The sequence below is a fragment of the Prionailurus bengalensis genome, chromosome D1 (genome assembly GCF_016509475.1).
Source record: "Prionailurus bengalensis isolate Pbe53 chromosome D1, Fcat_Pben_1.1_paternal_pri, whole genome shotgun sequence".
NCBI lineage: Eukaryota > Metazoa > Chordata > Mammalia > Carnivora > Felidae > Prionailurus > Prionailurus bengalensis.
Genome location: NC_057346.1, coordinates 68,653,238 through 68,660,564, shown reverse-complemented (window position 1 = coordinate 68,660,564; position 7,327 = coordinate 68,653,238). Strand labels below are relative to the sequence as shown.

The 7,327-nt window shown below is 36.3% G+C and overlaps 1 non-coding gene across 1 annotated transcript; it reads right to left on the bottom strand.

Moving 5' to 3' along the window:
* Nucleotides 1–933: 933 nt before the first annotated feature.
* Nucleotides 934–1,039, bottom strand: LOC122484517. The gene has a single exon (XR_006297589.1). It is a non-coding gene; the product is annotated as a U6 spliceosomal RNA (small nuclear RNA).
* Nucleotides 1,040–7,327: the final 6,288 nt, after the last annotated feature.

The following is a 7,327-nucleotide window of genomic DNA, read 5'->3' as shown; positions in this document are numbered from 1 at the left end:
TTTATTTCTCCCACTATGAGCTGGGCAATGTGGAAACTCCAGATTTTATTGACTTGGTGGTTTGTGATATGGTTCATTTGACCGCCCTCTGCCTGGAAAGGGGGCAAATCTGTGATCTCTCTGTCTTTCCAAATTTCCAAAGAGGAAGCATCTCTCAGCCAGAGCAGGAGCCTGAGCCTGGTTTGTAGACAGTGGGGCATATAGGTGCCTCATTGCTGTGTGCCCTGGGGCAGCAATAAATTGCTATTTGCTGATCTCGAAGCCTCTGGCAGAGATAGGGAGGGAGGGCTGGGAAAGTGACATTTCTGTAAATAACCACACCTGGTTCTAAGAGCAGAAGGATTGGCATGTCCCTGTAGCCTCATCAATTACCATCAACCTTTTGCAGAGGGAGTCCAGGGAGAGAATCTCTTCACACTCTTGTGATTATTTATAGCCACCTCATCCTGTCCGCACTCTGGGGGGAGCATGGTTTGCTTGGCAGCGGCCTCCTTCCAGATGTGTTTATACTCTTCCAGGCCTGGTGGAAAGCATCCTTCAGCCCCTCCAGTCCAGGGAGCAAAAGGGATGCCTGACATTAGGACATAAAGAAGTTGTGAAAGGGAAGACATGAGCAGGATGCCTGAATTTCTCAGTTAGATTCATGTATCTCCCAGCGAGCACTGATTGAATAGCCACTTTGCTGCTAAAGAAGGCAATTCAGGCAATTTATGGTTAAATAAACTTGCTTTGCAAGCAGGTAGACCTGGATTTAAATCCCAGCTCTGCCATTTACAAGCTGTGCAGTTTTGGTGAAGCTTCTCCCTCCATTTCCTCATCTGTAAAATAGGATAATAATAGCTCCTCTCAGGGTCATTGTGAGTATTTGAATGCAGAGGGGTAAGCAGGGACTGACATAGCAGATGATAGGTATAAGGTGCCTCTTCTTTAATTTTACATATGGAAACTTCACGAATTTGCATGTCATCCTTGTGCAAGGGCCATGCTAATCTTCTCTGTGTCATTCCAATTTTAGTACATGTGCTGCTGAAGCCAGCACTGGTGCCTATTCTTGTAAGAGACTGTGTGTGTATGTGTGTGTGTGTGTGTGTGTGAGCATAATTTTGATAGAAACAGACCTCAAGAAACAGAGACAATGGTGAAAAAGTAATGATTAAAACCCAGAAAAGGAAAGAGCTCTATGGTCAGGTCTGGCCCGAGGGAACTTCATGGTGGGAGAAGGACTGAACTACCCGAGGGTCCTAGGTATGTTACTGGAGCAGCAGTGTGCCCACCGCATGACTGTGGCCTAGGCAGAATGACTTAGAGAAGCTTTTAGGAAAAGGTGGTGTAGTCTGGGAAGGTGGCCTGGGCCCAGGGTGCAGTAGCCTCTCCAGATGGAGAGTTTTCTGGGCATACATACTCGTGTGGAGCATTTGTGAAACAGCTAATCCAGCCCCAGTGAAAAAGAGGCTGCCTAAAGTGACAAAAAGAAAGGATACATTTTGAGCGACTTATCTGCAGTTAATGGATTTTCCTGCTCAGTTCTCTACTTTCAAAAGGTCTACCTTCACCAATATGTAGTAATTACCCAATCTATGAACTTCTTGCATTAAACAGTTTTTATAACAAATTGAAAAATTCACAAAATTAGGCAGAATAGTACAGTGAACCCTCATGAACGTATTACCCAGACACAAAATAAACTCACAGCCACTTTTGTTTCATCTGTACCCCTCCCTCCCCCTGCCAGAGTGTTTAACACACATCCCCCAAATAATGTCATCTGTAAATACTTCTGTATGCTTTTGTGAATGATGAGAGGTTTCTAAAAGAACAGTATTGACACTATCACATTGAAAAATTAATAAGTCCTTAATATCATTGAATATCCAGTATTCAAATTTCCACAATTGTCTGTTTTTTCCAGTTGAATTAGGATTTAAATAAGATTCATACATTGCAAGTGGTTGATATTTCTCTTTATCTCTGCAATTTATAGATTCCCTGCCTTTCTTTATATTCCCTTTTATGTCATTTGTTGAAGAGACCAGGTCATTTCTTGTTTTCTAGATAGGACTGCATATCTCTGGTATCATTTACCTTGCTCCTTTGTCCCCTATATTTCCCATAAAATGGCAGCTAGACCTAGTGACTTGGTCTGATTCAGATTTCTTTCTTTCTTTGCAAGACTACATTGTAAGTATTGTCATGTGCTTCTGTCAGCCAGCACACATGACCGGTTGTCTCTTTTTTGTGATGTAACAGCCATTAATAATCATTGTTCAGATTCATGACTTCATTTGGGGATTTGCAAAATGGCGGCATTCTAATTCTGTCATTCCTTCATCATTTATTACATGGACTATTTCGATAGAGAGAACTCTTTCCTCATTAACTATTTAGATAACTTATGACATAGCTTAATCAGGAAAAATAGATTGAATGTTTGATTTTTTCCCTCTACTTACCTGCATTCAGAATAGTGGGTTGGTTCCCTTAAATACTCCAGAGGTAACCACTGAGATTTTTTGTTTTATGCTATTATTAGGAAGGAACTTATGAATTTAAACATATTCCATGTGTTTAAATCCATTGTAGTTGTTCTCTTTTGTGCTGATTTTTTTTTTTTTTATTTCTTGCCAGTGAATGTGAACCTCTTTCTTGAGTTGCGTCCTGAATTCTGACATGACGATGTCCCCAGTCATCATTTTCTGGAAACAAAAGGTGTCCAAGCTTGGAAATGGAAATCCCTCTTAAAGAGAAAATATATTATAAGTTTATACTGATACTTTCAACCCAAATTTAAGATTATAGGGCTTTGCTTAACCCTTCAATTTTATTTTGAATCTTTTCCTCGTATGCTAAAAGTCTTCGTTCTTTTTTTTAAATTTTTTTTAATGTTTATTTATTTTTGAGACAGAGATAGAGCATGAACGGGGGAGGGTCAGAGAGAGAGAGGGAGACACAGAATCTGAAATAGGCTCCAGGCTCTGAGCTGTTAGCACAGAGCCCGACGTGGGGCTTGAACTCACAAACCGCGAGATCATGACCTAAGCTGAAGTCGGACGCTTAACCGACTGAGCCACCCAGGCGCCCCTAAAAGTCTTGGTTCTTAATGACAATAGTGTAATTGCTTATTTGCTTTACCTTATTATATAGATTTTAGAAAAATCATGCCAAAATAGGATTAGTGAAAATAGTTATTATGAACTTTTGTATTTTCAAACCACTTAAAATAATATACCTCTGCATCTCGGCTATAATCTCACTGCACAGTTAGATCCATTTATTTTATTTTGCTTTTGTTTTAGGAATTGTTTTTTCATCCTGATTTAACATAATTTATAGTCACCTAAAACATTTTTGTGGCTCATTTTCCTAGGTCTCTTGGGTCAAATAAAAAAAAAAAAACCACTACACTTGTGGTGAGCATCATGTGATATATAGAATTGTCAATTCACTCTCTTTTTCACCTGAAACTAATATAACATTGTATGTCAACTATACACTTCAATAAAAAATTATAAAAAATTAAAAAACAAGGTATTATTCACAGAAGTCCAACTTCCATCCCAAACTCCCTTTTTCCTTCTTTCCCTTTAGCCAAGATTTTATTTATTTACTTTATGGTTTATACTTCTGTAATTATCTACATAAGTAAATCCATATCTGATTCTTGTGTGTGTGTGTGTGTGTGTGTGTGTGTGTGTGTACAGAACTATATTCTGGAGCTTATGCTATAGTTATATACAAAGATAGTCTGCATTGGTTTCTCTAGATGCATAGTATTTCACTATTTGGATGGACTGTAGTTTCTCCAGTAGACTCCAATTGATGAACATTTGGGGTTTTTGCTATTACAAAATAAGTGTCCATATTTTTGTGTTTCTGTCAGTGTTTCTTTAGGACAGATGCCTAGAAGTAAGCTTCCTGGGTCAAAGGGTCAGAATGCATATGTTATTTTGTTAAAAATTGCCAAATTCCCCTCTGTAGGATTTGTACCAGCAATGATGAGAGTGCCTGTTTTCTCAAAGCCTGGCCAAATGAATACTTATCAATCTTGGATTTTTTGCCACTGTGATAGGTGAAAAATGGTATACTATTGTGTTTTTAATTTACCATTTTCTTATTATGTGCACAATCAAGATCTTTTCATGTAGATAAAGGCATTTGTATTTAGTTTTCTATGAATTGTCTGTATATATTCCTAGCATTTTTTCTCTGTAGCGTTATTAGTCTTCCATTCTTTCTTTTTTTTAAGTTTATTTATTTTGAGACAGAGAGAGAGAAGAGAATGTGTGAGTGAGAGGGGGAGGGGCAGAGAGAGAGAGAAGGAGAGAAATAATCCCAAGCAGGTTCAATGCTGTCAGTGCAGAGCCCAACATGGAGCTCAATCTCATGACTGTGACATCATGACCTGAGCAGAAATGTAGAGTCAGACGCTTAACTGGCACCTCTCATTCTTTCTTTTTCAAGGTTCTTTATATATGGTAAATATTAAACTTTTATTTATGATAAAATTTGAAAAATTGAAAAAGTTGAAGTGTGTTATTTGTTTCTTTACTTTCCTTATGGTGTTTTTATGCCATGTAAGTTAAAATTTTTTTTCTTATTTTAAGTAATAAATTCCTTAGTCTTTTCCCTTATGGCTTCTAAACGTTGAGTCAGAGGTAGGAAAGTGCCCCTCACTCTTGGATTATAGAATATTTTTTTCTATACTTGTATGGACTCATTTAATATGTTTAATTTTCTAATCCACTTGGAATTTATCTTGGTACATGGTTTGGGCAATGAATACAATTTTATCTTTTCTATGGCTATTCAGTTAGCTCCATGCCTTTGATTAAAAAAAAAAAAAAGTCATCATTTTTCCCAATAACTTGAGATTCTTCCTTTATAATATACTAAATTTCCAAATGCAATTGGATCTATTTCTGGATTTTCTATTTTGTTCCACTGGGTCATGCATGTTGCACCACCACATTTTTAATTAGAGACATTAGAGTATGTTTCAGTGTCTCACAATGTTATCCCTTTCCCATTTCTCTCTCTCTTTTCAGGCTTTCCTCTCTTGGCTATTCTTGCTTGTCTGTTCTTCCAAATGAATTTTATAAAAAAATGATCTAGTTCCAGAAAGAAACTTACTCATATTTTTGTTGGATTATATTAAGTTTATGAACTATATGACATGTTATGAACTTATTTTGACCTAAAATTTCTGATATTGAGTCTTCCTGTCTAGGAATGTGTTATATCTTTTCATTTATGCAAGGTTATTTTTGTGCATTTTTGAATTATTCTATAGTTATTCTTCCTATAGGTCCTGGACATTTCTTGCTAAATTTACACCTGGGTATTTAATTTTATTTAGTTTTCACAAAGGTGGTTTTCTCGTCCAATATAAACTGATTTTTATTTGTATATAGGGGAAGATCTGATTTTTGTATATTGATTTTATAACCTACTGTACTAAATTTTTTTGTTTGTAGTTGTTTTCTAGTACTGTAGTAATTTGGATTTTTCTAGATACACACTTATATAATTCTTAGCTCTATTAAGCTCTATTAGTATGATGGATAATATTAATGAATTTTAGAATATTGAATCTATTCTACTTGGTCATGATGAATGTTTTAATGTCCTGTTGGATTCTGTTTGCTAATTATTGATATTTATAAGATAAATTGGTCTGTAATTTTCTTTTGTTGATGCAATCATTTTCAGGTTTAGATAGATGTTATACTCATTTCATATAATAATTTTTAAATATAGAATTTCCCTGAGAAACAGTCTGGGCCTGGGACATTTTTGTGAGAAATTTTTTCTGCTTCCTCTATTTCTTCTGTGGTATTTTCTATGTTTGGACTTTCTGTCTCCACTGGGATTGATTTTGACAAGTTGTATTTGCTAGAAAATTATCCATTTCATCTACTTTTCCAAAATTTATTTGCGAAGAATTGTACAAAGTCAACTCTTATCATTAAAAAAGTGCTTAGTGGGGCACCTGGGTGGCGCAGTCGGTTAAGCGTCCGACTTCAGCCAGGTCACGATCTCGCGGTCCGGGAGTTCGAGCCCCGCGTCAGGCTCTGGGCTGATGGCTCAGAGCCTGGAGCCTGTTTCTGATTCTGTGTCTCCCTCTCTCTCTGCCCCTCCCCCATTCATGCTCTGTCTCTCTCTGTCCCAAAAATAAATAAACGTTGAAAAAAAAAATTAAAAAAAAAAAAGTGCTTAGTTTGGTTATTTCCTCCTTGTCATTTCTAATTTTATGTATATAAAACCCCCCTTTTTCCCCAGTTACATCAGCTAACAGTTTATTTTATTATGTTCTTTTTTTCAAATAATTAACTTTTAGATGTATTTATTAGTTATCTTTTTTTTCTGTTTTTAACTCATATCTTTGTTAAGGTATAACTAACTTACTGTGAAATTCATTATGGGTACAGTTTGATGATTTTGACAAATTGTATGTGGAACAAAACACTAATTAAGACAGAAAACAGGGGCGCCTGGGTGGCGCAGTCGGTTGAGCGTCCGACTTCAGCCAGGTCACGATCTCGCGGTCCGTGAGTTCGAGTCCCGCGTCAGGCTCTGGGCTGATGGCTCAGAGGCTGGAGCCTGTTTCCCATTCTGTGTCTCCCTCTCTGTCTGCCCCTCCCCCGTTCATGCTCTGTCTCTCTCTGTCCCAAAAATAAATAAACGTTGAAAAAAAATTAAAAAAAAAAAGACAGAAACAATTTTATCACTCTAAAAAGTTTCTTCTCCCTCCTCTCCAGACAACCTCCTACTGTATCCCAGAGGTAACAGTGTTCTAATATCTACCACCATAGTTTAGTTTTTCCAGTTTTCAAATATATTATAAATTTATCCTACAATATATGCTATTTTGTGTCTGGCTTCTTGTACTTAATTTATGTTTTAAGATTTACACATGTTCTTGAATGTATCAGTAATATGTTCTTTTTAATTTATGGATGGTATTACATATTAGATATACCACAATTTATGCATTCATTTGTTGATGAATTTAGTTTATACCCCCATTTTGGGGGTATAAGAATAAAAATGCTATTCAAAATTAAACTACTGGGACTACACCAAAATAAAAAGCTTTTTCATGGTGAAAGAAACCATCAACAAAACAAAAAGCAACTGATTGAATGGAGAAGATACTTGTAAATGATACATCTGATAAAGGGTTAATATCCAAAATATATAAAGAACTTATACAGCTCAACCCCAAAACAAAATCCAATTAAAAATCCAATTTTAATCCAATTAAAAATGGGCAGAACACATGAATAGACATTTCCCCAAAGAAGACATACAGATGGCCAACACACACATG